Source organism: Salvelinus alpinus, chromosome 22, assembly GCF_045679555.1.
Source record: "Salvelinus alpinus chromosome 22, SLU_Salpinus.1, whole genome shotgun sequence".
Lineage (NCBI taxonomy): Eukaryota > Metazoa > Chordata > Actinopteri > Salmoniformes > Salmonidae > Salvelinus > Salvelinus alpinus.
The window spans coordinates 4203045-4222690 of NC_092107.1; the positions used below are offsets into that span (position 1 = coordinate 4203045).

The window sequence follows — 19646 nt, forward strand, 5'->3', positions numbered from 1 at the left end:
GTGGGAGGGCAGAAAATAAAAGAGAGGATTTTATAACTCATCATACCTTCTTAGTTTACACATTCTCAACTTAAAAAACAACAGTGATGTGTTTTACTTTGCTGACACACCTATTCCAAGCTTCACTCTCACTGGCTTAGAGTGTATCCAGAGCATGCAGTATGCCCCAACAGGTTTGGAGACATTCACATTGCATTGGCACACCAATGGACAGAAGAGAGAGAGGGGGGGAGAGAGCGAGAGATATTCTAATCTGTTTAAAGTCATACAACATATTTCTCCATGTGCACTGTTAACTAAAGCATTATGTAATGTACAGTATGTAAAAAGTGTGTCAATTTCACAAGAAGTAGATGTGCCAAGTATACCAAAACATGTCACAAGGAATTACGATGTAGTTTCAGGGGTGATAAGGTAATACTGTTCTTAATGCTTCACAGTTAAAGAAAGTAGGGACTATTGTCTATTCAACAATGAAAACAAACCAGGTTCTACCAGTTTTTCTAATGTTGTCTGGCAGACCTAAATTCTACATGGTTCTGAGAGGAAGCCAGTTTAAATAGCAGAACTGTTTTCTTATCTCCCTGGACGTAAGTTGGGTAACTGGTTCATCTGTGCATTCTTGCCCCACCTTAAAGATTTAGAAAACAAAATGGTGTCAATCTGTCACTGCCAGTCTTACGTAAATGTCTCAGAGGGTATAATGGGGTACATTTATTTCAAATCCTTAGAAGAAATCAGTGTTCTCAGGATTGTGTGACAGGACTAAATATTTTCCTCACTTTCTTACTCGAATCAATGGGATGTAAAGTCCCACTTTCCAAAACCACTTTTGGTGTCATTCAAACAGAAGGCAGTGAGGAAGGATCATCAGCAGGTCATTTCACCTAAATACTATGCTATTAGACATCTAAGATTTCAGCTGAGAAAAAGGAAATCACAGTAACTTGGAGTCTATTTATTAAAAAAAGACAGTTAAGACCAATGTATAAACTTTGTAGGAAACTTTTTATTAAAAAAATAATTGAATAAGTTCTTTAGACATAATCAATGAACGTATATTGTATGTTTGCAAAACATACTGTGATCTACAGTACAAAGTTATGACAAGTGAATCATACATATATACTGTACCTATGGTTTAACTCTCAAATCATATTGCCCATGTTCTTGCATGAATATCAATATTATCATTCTGGTACAGTGTCCAAATAAAGCAAAAGAGAAGTTGGGGTTATGGGAATGGCTTCAATTCACTTCAGTCATCACCTCATGACTCATGAGATGATCCCTACAGGCAGCATATACAGTAGCACTACTTCTCTTATGGGCAAGAGTTCTGTCTTGTCTTTTTCTTGCAAAGTCCTGAAGTACTCAGTACATTTGTTTTCATAGATTCATTCTGTTTTGATTTCACATCACTTTCAAAATGTAAAATGCAGAAGAACAAGACTTGAAAATGCCAGTAATTTGCAGGGTATTTTCAAATCACAGAGGATTACCAAAGATAATCAAATAATTTATAGTCTCTCTTGCAACAGTTTGCTGCTCAAACATAAGCTCTGCTGGTAGCTATGGATCTTGCCTGTGAGTACTTCACTGGGTAGTCGTCACGCCCCTCCTTGGGTGGGCAGGAGCTGCAGAGGAGCCCCCCTCCCAGGATCAGGAGCCCTGCGGTGCCCCAGCCGATGTATAGCGAGGCCCCCAGCTCCCTCCTCTGGGCCTCGACCAGCAGGGGGTTGTAGAAATCCCTGACGATGGTGTTGGCGGACCAGCAGACAGGGACGAGGATGAGGACGCCAGCCACTATGAAAATGATCCCGCTGGCAATGGCTACTTTAGCTTTGGAAGCCTCATCCTCCACGAAGTTGGTGCACTTTCCTCCAGCAATTCCCAGGAGGATGCCGAAGCATGACGCGATGATGGCAATGACGCTCAGAGCTCTGGCAGCCTGCAGGTCCTGGGGTAAAGCCAGAAGGGAGTCGTAGATCTTGCACTGCATCTGTCCCGTGCTCTGGGTTACACAGTTCATCCACAGGCCCTCCCAGATGACCTGAGCAGTCACAATGTTGGCTCCGATGAAAGCTGTGACTTTCCACATAGGCAGGGCACACACAATGATGGTCCCCAGGAACCCGATGATAGCCAGGGCGAAGCCCAGCATCTGACTTCCCATCGACACCATTTGGAAGACTTCTTGTTTTTGTTGTAAAATCAATGAAGCTCAGGCAGAGGTTGTAGAGGAGAGTCAACGCAGGTCAGCTCAGCTTGCTTGTAATCGTTGTTAACTAATGGCTCAGTCACATCCCCTGAAGTTATATGGATCTCTCTGCTCCTGAAAGGGTGGAGTCAACTTCTTTCCCCCAGACCTGAAACCAGTTGACATGGTAATTTTCAAGCCGGACCAGATTCTTTCACTTCACCGGTCGGTATGTGTGGTTGACGACCGGTTTCGATGAGATGCGCAATCAATCTCTTTGGACACGCTAACGAAACCAATGCCTCTGTAGTGAACGCTGGATAGCTGGGAGGTTAGGCCTGTCTGCCCACAGGTTATGGTAGAGACATAAGCTGTCAACAATGCCACTTGAATTAGTCATGGCTGGAAGTTCGACGCTACTAATTTTGTTCCACGTTTTCACAATGACATTGTTTATTGCAAAAATGTTTTCCTCTAGTCAAGTTGCTAATACCACCAGAATTGTGATTTGTCATAGTCAGAAGTAAGTTTAGGCCTATATTCACTTTCTGTTTTCTTGGTTTTGATCCTGAACCCATTTCTTTCATGTAATAAACCAATACATTAAATAAACACATTACAGAACATTGCCTTTAAGCTGATACAGATCTAAGAGACCTTGATTTTAAAGAAAGCTGTTGGTAATCTAATTAAACAACCTATTTGAGTTACAATTTAGAATCTCAAAACTATCCCTCTGAGCACGAACATCAATTCAACATCTATTCCACGTTGGCTCAACGGACCTAATTTTATTGAAATTACATGGAAACAACGTAGATTCAACCAGTGTGTGCCCAGTGGGATGTTTGTATATTTGGAGAGAGGAGATATGAGGTAGCTTTTGAGTAACCATGCTATCGCCAAAATAAACAGAAATGACCAGATACGTCATCATGTAACTAAAAGATGTTGATCCCTTAAAATCCTTAAGAGTCTATTTTAGTTACATAATGACGTATCTGGTCATTTCTGTTGATTTTGGCGATAGCATGGTTACTCAAAAGCTACCTCATATCTCCTCTCTCCAAATATACAAACATCCCACCCCATCAAAATCCATCAGTTTAAGCTAGAGATATATTTTGTCGACCTTCCGCATCTGCGGTGGAAGGTGGCCGAGTTACAGCGGTGTTTGTCAGCCCATGAGACATCCCTAAAATTGGGCTTCTCACGAAAATGTCAGTAGCGTCCGAACGGTTTGGCCTACAAAACTAATATGGAAAGATGAGACTTCTCCGTTTTGCTCTACAACCCCTACAAGCCCCACGGGACTCGTCTGATGTCAGTAACGCTGATGTGCCATTTTGTTTGGGAGTCCAAACTGTTTGGGCTTCAAACTGTGTGTCACGGGACTCATCTAAAGGTAACCCATACAAAAGAGTAGAAGAAGTATGGAGGTAGTTTTGTGGCAACAAAAATAAAGAGGTTAAATATGTGTAAAAAATATATATATATATTTCCTGAGCTTTCTTATATCTTCTAGATATAGCACAGACACTTCAACACTTTATTATTCATGATTTCTTTTTTACTGTCTTTTTTGCCATTTATGAATGTGTTATTCTATATGCTTCTATGGGCTATAGTTAAAAAGGCCTAATGCAATATTTTCTAATATTTTTTTTTGATGCCTGAAGGGTTCCTAAAATTCCAAATCAAATAACTACATGATCCATGGTATGAACATCTTAAAAATACACAGCTCAAAAAAATAAAGGGAACACTTAAACAACACAATGTAACTCCAAGTCAATCACACTTCTGTGAAATCAAACTGTCCACTTAGGAAGCAACACTGATTGACAATAAATTTCACATGCTGTTGTGCAAATGGAATAGACAAAAGGTGGAAATTATAGGCAATTAGCAAGACACCCCCAATAAAGGAGTGATTCTGCAGGTGGTGACCACAGACCACTTCTCAGTTCCTATGCTTCCTGGCTGATGTTTTGGTCACTTTTGAATGCTGGCGGTGCTCTCACTCTAGTGGTAGCATGAGACGGAGTCTACAACCCACACAAGTGGCTCAGGTAGTGCAGCTCATCCAGGATGGCACATCAATGCGAGCTGTGGCAAGAAGGTGTGCTGTGTCTGTCAGCGCAGTGTCCAGAGCATGGAGGCGCTACCAGGAGACAGGCCAGTACATCAGGAGATGTGGAGGAGGCCGTAGGAGGGCAACAACCCAGCAGCAGGACCGCTACCTCCGCCTTTGTGCAAGGAGGAGCACTGCCAGAGCCCTGCAAATGACCTACAGCAGCAGCAGCACCGCCAGCATTCAAAAGTGACCAAAACATCAGCCAGGAAGCATAGGAACTGAGAAGTGGTCTGTGGTCACCACCTGCAGAATCACTCCTTTATTGGGGGTGTCTTGCTAATTGCCTATAATTTCCACCTTTTGTCTATTCCATTTGCACAACAGCATGTGAAATTTATTGTCAATCAGTGTTGCTTTATAAGTGTACAGTTTGATTTCACAGAAGTGTGATTGACTTGGAGTTACATTGTGTTGTTTAAGTGTTCCCTTTATTTTTTTGAGCAGTGTATTTCATATGTTAGCTTAGTACCCACTCCACCCCAATCAGGAGTGTAAAGTACTTAAGTAAAAAACAAGATAATTTTTCCGTCTGGTTTGCTTAATAACCTCTTGGCGCACGGATCCCTTTAACGGGATCATTTTCATAAACAACCGCTGAATTGCAGAGCGCCAAATTCAAAAGAAATTACTACAAATATTTATTTTCATGAAATCACAAGTGAAATATACCAAAACACAGCTTAGCTTGTTGTTAATCCACCTATCGTGTCAGATTTTGAAAATATGCTTTACAGCGAAAGCAATCCAAGCGTTTGTGAGTTTATCGATCACTAGACAAAACATTACGAACAGCTAGCAGCAATGTAGATTGGTCACGAAAGTCAGAAAAGCAATCAAATTAATCGCTTACCTTTGATGATCTTCGGATGTTGCACTCACGAGACTCCCAGTTACACAATAAATGTTCCTTTTGTTTGATAAATATTATTTTTATATCCAAAAACCTCCATTTGGTTGGTGCGTTATGTTCAGAAATCAACAGGCTCGAGCGGTCATGAAGGGCAGACGAAAATTCCAAATAGTATCCGTGAAGTTCGTAGAAACATGTCAAACGTTTTTTATAATCAATCCTCAGGTTGTTTTTAACATAAATAATCGATAATATTTCAACTGGACGGTAAACTATTCAATAAAAGAGATAAAGAAAATGTCAAGCTACAACTTTCGCGCGCATGAACTAATCGAAGGACATTCAGCTATCCACTGACGCGTTTTGATAAATCTCGCTCATTTTTCAGAATAAAAGCTTGAAACTATGTCTAAAGACTGTTCACACCCTGAGGAAGCCATAGGAAAGGGAATCTGGTTGATATCCCTTTAAATGAAGGAAAGGCAGGCAATGGAACAGGGATTTTTCAAAATAAGAGGCACTTCCGGGTTGGATTTCCTCAGGTTTTCGCCTGAAAAATCAGTTCTGTTATACTCACAGACAATATTTTGACCGTTTTGGAAACTTTAGAGTGTTTTCTATCCTAATCTGTCAATTATATGCATATTCTAGCATCTGGGCCTGAGAAATAGGCAGCTTACATTGGGAACGTTATTTTTTCCAAACATAACAATTCTGCCCTCTAGCTTTAAATTGTTTATATTTTTACTTTGATACTTAAGTATATTTGAGCAATTGCATTTACTTTTGATACTTAAGTATATTTCAAACCAAATACTTTGACTTTTACTCAAGTAGTATTTTACTGGGTGACTTTCACTTTTACTTGAGTCATTTTCTATTAAGGTATCATTACTTTTACTCAAGTATGACAATTGGGTACTTTTTCCGCCACTGCCCCCATTGGCTTAGACTTTTAGATTCATGATTTAAGGGAGAATTTAATTCAAAATCAACTTTTAAAACATGAATTGTAAGTTAGAAAATGCATAGGCTTTGATTATTGGTATGATTATTGCTCATAGTTCATGAACATTTGAAATTTCAGCTGTTGTTTCCCAACTTTTCCACAAAGACACATTAAGACTTCACATTATATCATAAAGTGTGTTTATTTTTGGTAAAAATATTTACAGAAAAATGTGTTGTTTTTGTGTTCCGATACATCACAATTCATAGACCAACCAGCTGTTTACAAAACAACAGCATCAATTGCACAGTGGGAGAAAAACACAGGCTGCTGCTAAAATTAACATTTACGCTACATCCATTTTCATTATCAAACAATTTCTCATAGCTTGCATACTAGAAGTCAATACTTAAGGATTTACATTGTCAACATTTGAAAGAACAGATTATTCCTCTTGTGTGCAGGTGCAAAAACTTGTAAACAAAATGAATTTTATTCACTCTGAAACACTTTCATGTCTATAAATTGCATGTTATTCTCATCATTAACAATATCTACATATCATTGTGGACAAAAGTACATGATATAAGTACATATTGGTGGCGCAATCACACTCTGCAGAGGCAAAGCTAAGCGAAACAATAGCTTGACAACATCAAGGTCGAGAATACCAGTCAATATTCAGGGAGAACTTTCCTCTTTCCATTTCACTTTGTTACAGATACTGTCCAGGCCATCCAGGTAAAGCGTATGCTATTGGTGCTGCATACGGCTTGCTTGGTGCATACGACACTGTCCCTGAGTAGGGTCTGCTGGTTGGGGTGTAAACTCTCCCATAGGGCCCTGCCTGGACCATTGGTTGGCATGGATAGGGGTACATGGGCGCTCCTTGAGAATAGCTGGGTTACCCATACATCTTCTGGGGCGGGCAGGAGGTGCAGAGGATGAACCCCCCGATGAGGAGCAGCGCTGTGGAGCCCCAGCCGATGTAGATGGAGGCTCCTATCTCCCTCCTCTGGGTCTCGATGGTCAGAGGGTTATTAAAGTCTGAGATAGTGAACGCCGCTGACCAGCAAACAGGGAAGAGGACCAGAAGAGCACCTATGAGCAGCAGGATGCCTCCAAGGATCGTCACTTTACTCTTGGAGGAATCAGACTTCAGGCAGCTGGTGCACTGGAGGTGACAATCAGGCCAACAAAGTTGAAGATGATGGAGATGATGACCAAGGCCCTTGCTGCCTCATCACTGAGTCATTTATCTTACATGGCATCTGTCCCGTGCTCTGCATCATGCAGTTCATCCACAGGCCGTCCCACACGATCTGGCCTGTCACAATGTTAACACCGATGTACGTGGTCACCCTCCACCCTGGTCACTGCCACCCCCACGAAGCCGATTAAGCTGAGCAGTTGGCCCAACACCTCCTTGCCAATTCTCCCCATGGCAAGAGTCTGTGTCTGGAGTGGGAGAAAGAGAAGTCTGGCTGCCTAGGTCAGAAACAACTGGAGCCTGCTGAGGAGGACGAATGTGCATGAGGAGTGGTTTCCTGTCACGAGGTGAGTTGTTCTGGACAGACCAGATTTCTCAGACTGTCACGCTGTAGATACTGTGTGACACTCAAACAGAGCTGAAGGAGTGGTGACAATCTTTAACTCAATACTGTCATCTTCAGAAAGCTCTCTTTCATATGCGACAGGTTCAAAACAACCTGGAGTTCAGATGGTCACACTTCTTTCCACCGAATACCATCAATGGACACTGAAACTGGCACTTCCATGAAGGCATGACCATCTGTCAAAATGCTCAATCCCAAACCTTCATTGTGACTTTGAAAATGTGAATACACGTATGGGCAGGCCTATTTATTTTACAAATAAGAAAATTGGTTTTACTGACACAGTGTATCAACATTGGGAAATACTATACTTCAAAAATGCTAGGATAGGATGTGTTATGATGAAAGTAACATTCCACTCCCAGTTAGTCAATGTGTTATTTGTTTCCACAAGTGACTCACTGCAGTCTGATCATGTTGCATTTCATCATCTGCAGGTTACAATAAACTGTCAACAACTTGCAATTTAGGGAAAATGGTATTGGTGACATGTTCAAAACACATAAGAACATGTCTTCACCCCAAAAGCCCCCATCTAATCACAAGAGCCATTTAGATTATGCTTAAGATACATTGAGCACATGGTGTTGGGAAAATGGTTCAAACATGGAGACCCCAAACCACTACAGTATTTAGAAATATTTATGTCAGGCTTTGACCTAGCCTACCTAGGAGGGGTGAAGGAGAGGAGGAGGGCACATGTGAGATAGATATAATTAAGCAGCCTGGTCTCATAGACTAAACGTAACATAGTAAATGTAAATCCAAGACACTGATATTAGTATGATATGTTACGTTTGGTATGGTTACATGAGACAGATGGTTACTTAAAGCAAAAACAAAAGTAGGGTAAGTGGACTTATAACGCAAACGTCTAGCAACCCTAAGGTTGCGAGTTCGAATCACATCACAGACAACTTTAGCATTTTACTTTGCAACTACTTAGCATATTAGCTATCCTTCCCCTAACCCTTTTAGCTATCCTTAACCCTTTAACCTAACTCCTAAACTTAACCCTAAACCCTAGCTTAACTAATGTTAGCCACCTAGCTAGAATTCGAAACATATCATACATTTTAAAAATTCGATTCAAATTCTATTTGAAATGTAAAAACTTTGAAATTAAATCAATCCACTCTCATAGCATCTAAATCAATTAAATAATAAATGATGGTTAAGTTTATGAAAAGACTGGAGTGAGTTGAGTTGGTTCACACTAAGCTGTGAGAAAGCAGTATTATGTTCCCATGCTATCAGATCTGTCGATCAGGGAGAGAGAGGGGTTCGAGTTATGCCGTTCTCATGCAGAAAATGTTGAAAGAGCTTAAAATGACATCCCTTCCTTTAGTGATTTTTCTAATTTGTCTCACCAGTAAATTATCTTAGCCTTAGGTGCTTTGTTATTGTGTTAAGATAAAGTCTAATATCTAAATCATTGATTGTAACGTTATATTCAGTAGAGTTAAAGAGACAGTTCATTAATATTCAGTATGATTGAATGATCAAATGATCCTAATATTCCGCCCAGTATCAACTTTAGCATACTTGTTTCACTCTGAATGACTGTTTCACGGTTTGTTCTCTTTCTATTCAAAGAAACCTGCAACACCTCAGTCATGTCCCTCCATCAAATACACTGATGACACACTACTGCTATCTAGTGGTATATACTTATGCCCTCTCTCAGCATAGTTCTATTATGACAAATGATGAAGGAACTGTCTGCCACCCACATGACAAAAACTATGACAAAGCTCCTAACAATGCTACCTACCATTGTAAACATCCCGTGATATTTATCTAATAGGAACATTGATGGGAAAAGCTACTCAGTCACGGAAATGAATACATTTCATTTGTATCTCATTTTATTTAGTAAAGTCATACTCATGTCAAGTTAACGAGATATATCACATCTCAATGTTGTGACTGAGTGACTGAATCACTGACCTTCCATTGCAGGCTCACTGTTGCATAATCAATTATTGGAATTCACTAGTAAAACTATTCTGGTTTATTAAATATTCAATGTATTTTTAGCAGCGAAGTGAGAAGCAAAACAAAGCATGTCAGAACAATATCTAAATGTGTGGTAACTGGGAGTGGCTAGAGGAGAAATGTGTATACAGAACATACTGTAGCAAGTCTATATCCATACAGTGGAGTGTATTCACGGATTCCAAGGGAAGACAGGTGTTGTTGTTTTTTAACTAACCAAATAATTGTGTCTGTGTTTCATAATTTTCCTTCAATTCGCAAGAGGCTGAATGTATCTCACAGGAGAAAGCATACGAACGAGAGAAACAGTGCCCCTATCTCTCTACGTGTAGGCCATTTATATATCTGATGCTGTCTGGTCTAAACAAGTATGACATTGTTGCCGCACGTAGAATTGAAGGCAAGCGAAGCCAGCGAGCCCCTATCAAATCCCATTGAGAGCATACGTCATTGACAGAAAAACATGAATTGATGCATCTTGTTGTTTTGTCCTCCGGTGGCTAGCTTGCCAACTAGCTAAAACCTTTCCTAAATTAGCTATGGATGGAGATGGGGATTTGGACCTGTGGTTTTACTTAATTCTCCATACTGGCCAATGATTATAACGGCGAATGATTATAATTCTGATCCAACCATTAATTCATACATTGTTGTCCCCCTGGCCTGAGATGGAAGTTCAATATGTAGCTAGATGTAGAAGGCTAATGTTAACTAGCTAACATTGCTCATGAATGGAAATTAGCAAGCATTTTAGCCAAGCATTTTAGCCTAAGATATTTGCCAGGTAGCCTAATATAACAAAAAATACAAGTGTGTACTGTATGACAGAATCATATACATTTTTGTCAACATGAAAGAGATGAGGATGGCATTGGCGTTTCTCTACAAGTAGGGTGAGTCAACATGTTTTCTACCTGAACCCCACAGATAGAAATCAGAACCATGGACAGCCACATCATATTTAGCTTACATTGATTGGACTACATTTTTTTGGCTTCCCCAGTGATTTTACCCACGCACAGGTACTGCAAGCAGACCCGGGTGCCAGCGACAATGAAAAATCTGCTGTGGCGACTGTGGACTTTGACCGCTCGTTCTCGATGCAATTGGTGCATTTCCCCACAGCCATAGACAGCCGGATGGCGATGAGTGCGACCATGATGGAGATGACCACCAGGGCACGGGGTGCCTGTAGGTCCTAAGGTAGTGCCAGCATGGAGTCGAAGACTTTACACTGCATTTGCCCCGTACTCTCTACCACGCAGTTAACCCAAAGGCCAATCACATTATATGTGCTGTGACAATGTTGTTGCCAATAAACGCGATCACTTTCCAAAGGGAAGTGCACAGATAATAATGTATCCAAACTATCCGGTCACCCCGAAGCTAATGCCCAGAATTTGCCAACAAGCTGAAGGCATAGTAGGCTACTTCTAAATGGTGCTACAATGCCAACAGTGGTTACCTTTATAAAAGCGTGTAGCCTATGATTGTACCTGTCGACCATGCCATGGCAAAGCGGTTTGTATGCACCTGTGGGGTCTAGATTAACCGCACTTGATAACAATTGTCTGGTGCTGTGCGGATTGGCCCGTTGATGTGATAGACGAATCAGTAGGTCTGACTGAAACCTAATGTAATAGGCCTAACAATGACAGTAGGCTACAGATGTTTTAGAGGCAGCATTTACACAGGCAGCCCATTTCTGATCTTTTTTCACAAATTGGTATTTTGGTCAATCTGATCAGCTCTGAAAATATCTGATGTGAAAAGATCTGATGTGATTGGGCAATTAGTGAAAAAAATATCAGAATTGGGCTGCCTGTGTAAATCGCTTACTGTTTTATTGCCAAGTCAACTTGCATCTCTGATTGTTATCGAGCATCTCACAAGTCATTCTAAATAGGTCAAGGTTTACCCACCAAGCAGAGCAGGGCATATAGTGGTGTATGTACTGGTACTGGCTCAAATGTTTTACCTCAACAGAGAGATAATTCTCCTCACTAAAACTCCAGTCAAAGTACACATTTGAGGGATTAATTGTTGCACTTTCATAAATAAATGGATAATACAGACGGATTATATTGTACTGTTTATTTACAATGATCATACAATTGTTTTAAATCACATGAACAATGTTAAAACAGTGCCAAAATGGAGACATAACTCCATTGATATATTCCTAACCTAATGGATTTCAGTTTACATTGATGGATATAAACAGGGTACTTTAGTGGTTGAGAAAACAGGTGTTTAAAAAACAACAATATTACACTTATAAAATAACTCACAACATTATTACTTTTAACTCAACAAACCCATTCAAGTTCTTTGTGATTACAACACTCACTGTTTTCGCTATAAGAACTGTCAGACAAGTCCTTTGAGCACAGTGTCCTAATTTAAATTTAATTGAATTAGGTGGATCTTTAACATTGCACTGACATGAACAACATCTCAGACATTATGGCACACATGCAGTTAACAAAAATATATGGAAATGTCTGCTCTACTCAAAATTACAACCAACTAGTTACAGCATTATCACAAAACTGGAAGAGGCAAGTGGAAGGGGGAGGAAGTAAGGAACATGTCTGTCGGCCCTGCATTATAGACAAAAAATGTTTAAAGAAAATTGTGATGAACAAAAAAGTATACCAGTTTCATTTAAGCTGTGCCATATGGATTGGAAATAGTAGACACGTGGCTTATGAACTGATACACAAAACTATGCTGGATTCAAAACTTTGAGTTTTTCTATTTAAATTATTATACAAAAGTCTTGCAACCAATAGAATGTTATATATATTTGGGATACAACCATCCCAGCTGTGCAGATTTTGTTTGCGAAGAGACAGAATCATTAGATCATTTGTCTTGGTACTGTCCATATGTAGTTTTTGGTCGCAGGTTCAGGGATGGCTGAAGAATTGCAACATTTACCTGGAGCAAACTCTGCAAATAGCACTGCTGGGTGATTTAAAAAAAAGTCATAGTCAATTGATCAATAGTATAATAATACTCTTAGCTTCATGATTATCTTTCATTTACAATATGCAGAGTCTATGAGAATAGAAAGGTTCAGAACTTTTGTGAAACATCACAGCACAGTTGAAAAATATATGGCAAATACGAATCAAAACTGGATGGTGTTCAGAGATAGATGGGAGGTGTTGAGTAGAGCTGAAGGATGAGACTTAAAAACAAACAAAAGATAACTATTGTAAAATATACTGTGTCTGTGAAATGTATATAGTATGTATAAGCTGGAAGTGGGAGCTTAGGTGTTGTTGTCCATTAGTATACTACAATTAGGGGAGGGCTGGTAGGGTTAGGGGAAAATAATAAAGGAAAATATATAAAAATATATGTATATTTTATATACAGTACCAGTCAAAAGTTTGGACACACCTACTCATTCAAGGGTTTTTCTACATTGTAGAATTATAGTGAAGACATCAAACCTATATGGAATCATGTAGTAAACCATTGTTTTAAACAAATCAAAATATATTTAAATATATTATATATATATATAAATATATATAAATACCAAATAAATGCTTCATAGAAGATACTTGCTTAGGCCAAGAAAGACGAGCAATGGCCAGTGGAAATCTGTCTTTTGGTCTGATGAGTCCAAATTTTAGATTTTTGGTTCCAACTGTTCCAACTGTCTTTGTGAGACGCAGAGTAGGTGAACGGTTGATCTCCGCATGTGTGTTTCCCACCGTGAAGCATGGAGGAGGAGGTGTGATGGTGTGGCGGTGCTTTACTGGTGACACTATTGGTGATTTATTTAGAATTCAAGGTACACTTAACCAGCATGTCTACCACAGCATTCTGCAGCGATACGCCATCCCATCTGGTTTGCGCTTAGTGGTACTATAATTTGTTTTTCAACAGGACAATGACCCAACACACCTCCAGGCTGTGTAAGGTCTATTTGACCAAGAAGGAGAGTGATGGAGTGCTGCATCAGATGACCTGGCCTCCACAATCACCCGACCTCAACCCAATTGAGATGGTTTGGGATGAGTTGGACTGCAGAGTGAAGGAAAAGCAGCCAACAAGTGCTCAGCATGTGTTTGAACTCTTTCAAGACTGTTGGAAAAGCATTCTTGGTGAAGCTGGTTGAGAGAATGCCAAGAACTTAGAAAAGTCCTTGTTTTTGGAAGAAAAGCACATTCTTTCTGATCAAATTGATCAGAAATACAGTAACATTATTAATGTTGTAAATTACTATTGTAGCTGGAAACTGCAGATTTTTTATGGAATATCTACATAGGCGTACAGAGGCCCATTATCAGCAACCATCACTCCTGTGTTCCAATGGCACGTTGTGTTAGCTAATCCAAGTTTATCATTTTAAAAGGCTAATTGGTCATTAGAAAACCCTTTTGCAATCATGTTAACACAGCTGAAAACTGTTGTTCTGATTAAATAAGCAATAAAACTGGCCTTCTTCAGACTAGTTGAGTATCCTGGAGCATCAGCATTTGTGGGTTCAATTACAGGCTCAAAATGGCCAGAAACAAATAACTTTCTTCTGAAACTCCTCAGTCTGTTCTTGTTCTGAGAAATGAAGGCTATTCCATGTGAGAAATTGCCAAGAAAGTGAAGATCTCGTACAACGCTGTGTACTACACCCTTCACAGAACAGCGCAAACTGTCTCTAACCAGAATAGAAAGAGGAGTGGGAGGTCTAGTTTGAGAAACAGACGCCTCACAAGTCCTCAACTGTCAGCTTCATTAAATAGTACCCGCAAAACACCAGTCTCAACGTCAACAGTGAAGAGGCAACTCCGGGATGCTGGCCTTCTAGGCAGAGTTGCAAAGAAAAAGCCGTATCTCAGACTGGCCAATAAAAATAAAAGATTAAGATGGGCAAAAGAACACAGACACTGGACAGAGGAACTCTGCCTAGAAGGCCAGCATCCCGGAATCGCCTCTTCACTGTTGACGTTGAGATCCCTCCTCTGCTGTGCAGTTGGTGCATTTCCCTCCAGCGATCGACAGGCAGATACCGACGATACCGGTCAGGATGGAGATGATGATCATGGCTCTGGCGGCCTGGAGGTCGTGGGGTAGTGCCAGAATGGAGTCGTAGACCTTACACTGCATCTGGCCCGTGCTCTGCACCATACAGGTCATCCACATTCCCTCCCAGATGGTTTGTGCTGTGAAAATGTTGGCTCCAATGAAGGCTGTGACCTTCCACATAGGCAGGGCACACACTATGATGACTCAAACAGCCGATCAACAACATGACAATTCCCATGATCTGGATCCCCTGGGAAACCATCTTGACTAAATAGTTCCTCACACACACACTGTCAACTGATTGTTCCTGACCTCACACACTCCAACCTGAGTCTCACACACGCAAACCTGAGTATCACACACTCCAACCTGAGTACGGACAGATCCCGAGGAGTCCAGCTATTCCCAAAGTGTTCAAAGATGGTTCACACAAAAGAGACCAGTATTTTTAGAGTTGTGTTGTAGAAGGTAGATTTTGTAATGGGTTAAAAACAGAGATATGATGCAGGTATGTGTTACTAAAATTCCCTGCTCTGCTCCCATTTGCTGAGAGATGTTTATACACAAACAGACAGAAGCCCAATAACCTCTAGCAGTGCTGACCTAAGAGAAAAGAGCAGCTTCACGGTCATATAGCCACTTGACGCAGAAACAAAACAGCTATTCCTTCTGACTCACTACTATGGGACTGATATCAAAGAATGACTTGGAAACTGACTATTGAGTTTTAACAAGAAGGCTGTGAAGAAAGAGTTGGGTTATTAGGAAATGTGTTATTTGGAGGTGTTTAAAAGTATCGTTTTTTTATGACTGCACACTGATGTACACTTCTATCAGGACACACAATGTTTTCACTGAGACTGCCAAAATACAAAATGAAGTGGGGTGTAGTTAGCAGCGATGGGGACCATGTAACAGAATGTTGTTTTTACTTCTTATGAGAATGTTCTATGTTTCTATTCCTATAGGGGGAGGCATTGGACAATGAAGGATTCTCAAGTAACAGTCCCATTCCAAAGGCAAAGCATTTCTCAACCTCAGGTCTTATCTAGCCATCAATCCGTTTTTTTTCTTCCCCTTATGTTAAATGTACCAATTTTGGTGCGTGTTATCAAACTAGGCTGAGGGATAGAGATTCATTCATTTGATATATGATCAAAGGTTGTTGCTCATGTACAGTCAAAGAAAACATGAGACAGTGCATTTGAAGTTGAATAAAAATATTTATTTACAGTATTATCACCATTGAAATTCACATTTTCTGAATCACACACACATTTAAAAAATATATTTAGTCAAAATGATGAATGAAATGTACACTTTCAATGCAAACGTTAGGGGAAACCCATTCAGATCATTTTGAAATATTTTATACATGTTTTCAAATAATAGCTTTGGCTAGTTCCCATTCATTCTATGTATTGTGAATATACGTCAGAAGGAGTATTAGCTGACATTGTCCATCCACTCCCTTTTCTGGGTGCGTTGCATGCCATCATGTCATTTCTTACTTATACAAGTGCCAATGTCTGGAAGTCTATCTTTAATGAAATACATTGGAATTTTTTCATTTAGCAGTGGAACCAAGCTGTGATATCATACAAACATGATCGAACAATCACAAAATCACAATGTGAGACCGTAAGGATCACACTGCACAGCACCTGTATAAATATACATAGTCTCGCTCTGTCTTTAATAATCTCTCTTGCTTTTCTTTCTCTCTCTGACGTTTCTCCCACTCCTCAAACATAGTCCTTGGGTGCTGTGGACCTGGCAGCTGAGTACTTAGTGGGGTAATTTTCCTCTTTAGGGGGACAGTTGGCACAGAGGAACCCTCCTCCCATGATCATAAGGGCCGCGGCCCCCCATCCAATGTAGAGCGCAGCCCCCAGCTCCATCTTCTGAGAGCTGGTCAGCATGGGGTTGTAAAAGTCCCTGATGATGGTGTTGGCCGACCAGCAGACGGGGATGAGACACAGGACGCCAGCGATGATGAAGACTACACCCGAGCCCACGCCTATTCTGGATTTGGCCCTCTCATCTTCCACACAGTTGGTGCACTTTCCCCCGGCCACGGCGAGCAGGATGCCCACCAGGCCCATCATGATAGAGATGATGATGAGAGCACGAGCGGCCTGGAGGTCCTGGGGTAGTGCCAGCATGGAGTCGTATACCTTACACTGCATCTGACCTGTACTCTGGACCACACAGTTCATCCAGATGCCTTGCCAAGTGGTTTGGGCTGTGATTATGTTCTCGCCGATGAAGGCTGTGACCTTCCATTGAGGAAGAGCACAGACCACGATGGCCCCGATCCAGCCAATGATGCCCAGGGCTGTGCCCAACATCTGAAACCCAGCAGAGACCATCTTTTCTTCTTCTTTAAGTCCTGGAGGAGTCGATGAAGGAAATTTGCCGAAAATGAGTGTCTTCTTAGAAATCAGTTGCTTGGTATGTCTTGCTTGAAAAATATCCAAGTGTCAATGTTTAAGCCATAGTGGCAGCAGGTGCTTTTATACACCTGACTTGGGAGGGGCTTGGCACACAAACGCTCCAACACACCTTTGACATGACTTGCCGCTTCTCCCTCAAGGCATGTGTCGTAACTCTGTTTTTGTCTTCTCTTGTCAATTAAATGGTACAAGTGGAACAGTCTCATTGTGACTCACCATTGTTCAAATAGTTTTAGCCAAACTAAAGAGGAACCGTGTGTGCCAACACCCTTAAAATATCAACTCAGTATCAGGGTTTCAGTATTCTTCTCTCTCTTTTGCCTGTTTCATGCTGCCACTACATTCTGTGGAATGAAACTAATAGAAAAGCATCTGTTCATGTCTGAGAAAATAAGGATTTTCTACTTTTACATCAAACTCAGATATCAAAATTAGAATCTGACATTTACACAATTATATTGAAATGAGTTCCAACCTCTTTCCTCTTAATATGAACAGAGCCCTTTAATTTCTCAAATGAAAGGGTTGGCTCTATATAGAGCCAACACTTTAGATTATAGAGTTTTAACAAAATGTTATTTTACTTTGGCTATCTATTACTTGACATTCACTCTTCACCTTTGACCCCATGGCTAACCTTTGCAGCTCTGGGACTCCCATCAGATCATATTGACTTGAAATAATGCCAGAATACACCAAGATATTCACTTATTTAGTTATGTGAAAAACCAATGTATCATCCTACAGATCCCCTTGAATACATAGGCCTACTGTAACTTATTATTTTCCTGCTTGACTTTACAATCCCTCACATAGAATATGTTAGAAGACTGCAACAACAGCAAATATGTAAGGTGGTCTTTGGTTTTCCAGGCTTGTGACATTATTCTTTTGACAAAGACCTGTTCCCTTTCCAAGAGATAATCTATTTTCCCTTACAGAAACAGTACAACTATTTAAACTAAAGTTTCATTTCATCAGGGGTGTAGGGTTGCAGGACCACAAGGAAACAGCGCTCCCTCACTTTTTTCAATTTGAGAATACACGGAGCTGGTAAAAGTATTTATTGAAAATTATTAAGTTGAATCAATTACTAGCAAGATCACATAATAATGAATTAGTATTTTAAATAACATAACCAAATATAATAGCATAGCATTGTAGGCCTATAACACCTCATTTGTAGTGAGATTTTAGGATGGTTAGCTGAAGCTGAATAATCGCATTTCTTTTCTCATGCAGCCAAAACTCAACAGTGGATACCACTAGGCAGGATTTAAAGTATGCTTTGATTGAAACAAAATGCAAGAAAGGCTAATTGTTTGTTAACACCCTCTGTTCTAATTCACTCACAAAACAGTAATTCAAGAAAATGTAAATGCATATTCCCATGAAACTGATTGAGACCTTGCAGATGCAGCTTGGACATTTCACCGGTAAAATGTGAAAAATGATCATTCATGATTGATAGTGATGATGGCCTATTTTGAAATTAGGTAAGGGTAACTTGGTGTTTGAGGGTATAAAAAATACAACTTTTCTTGAGACAATATGCGTGTGGGCATAGGCAAACGTTGCATTTTGAGGATGCATTTTAGCATATTCTATAATAATATTCAATAGGCTACATCTGTCGGTACAAACTTTGATTTAGAAATTATGACGTAATTAAACATTTTGGGGGCGATCCCGCCCCCAAAAAATAGCACTACACCACTGCATTACATTAAAGCTATTTCACAAATTTGAACCTTACAATTGCACATAAATGTACAGTCTGATAAAGACTAACGTATTGAGTCAGTGAACGATTGTCCTGTTACTCTACTCATTTTCAAGAAAGAAAAAGTGAACTCCCCTCCAGCCATGTCTGTTAAAGTATCAATCAACCAACCAATCAATCAAATCTTTCTTTATGTCACCTGAGCAGTCGATAGATTCACAGCTGACAAGTCATTCAGTTCATCCACCATTTTGTAAAGAGCCAAGAGAAAAAAAGAATACTTGAAAGCTGACCTTACAAGGTGATGTCAGTCCTTGGGGGTTGGAGGGCTATAGACTGTCGTTCTTCCATTCGCCTGGAGGACGTGTCTGCTTTGACGGACGAGGAGTTTGACTGGTTAGATCTGTGGACGGGTCTGTCTTCAACCTGCCACAAACAACACCAAGGTGATCACAGTTGTCGGACTGTAAAGAGAATGGGGGGAGAAAGAGAGAGAGAGATACAGATTGTTTCCATATATGAAAGAGGCCACTGTTAGCGAGCTAAAATTACCTTTAGGAACAATGCCTCTGTTTTACCCAGGCAGGTAGCACGTTAAAGATACCCTGGCATGGAGCAACCCAAGGAGATTTAGTACCACACTCAGGTACTACGCATTGAGGAGGAGAGATTGT

General features: G+C 40.3%; 1 protein-coding gene and 1 pseudogene across 1 annotated transcript in view; both read right to left on the reverse strand.

Annotated features, from left to right (window-relative positions):
* The window catches only part of LOC139548821 (claudin-4-like), a 29624-nt gene extending 10202 nt beyond the window's left edge, over positions 1-19422 (reverse strand). Inside the window, exon 1 of the mRNA XM_071358686.1 lies at positions 19266-19422. The gene's annotated coding sequence lies outside the window, so the exon portion shown is untranslated. The remainder of the gene's footprint in view (positions 1-19265) is intronic.
* LOC139549843 (uncharacterized) lies at positions 990-17293 on the reverse strand (annotated as a pseudogene).
* Positions 19423-19646: the final 224 nt, after the last annotated feature.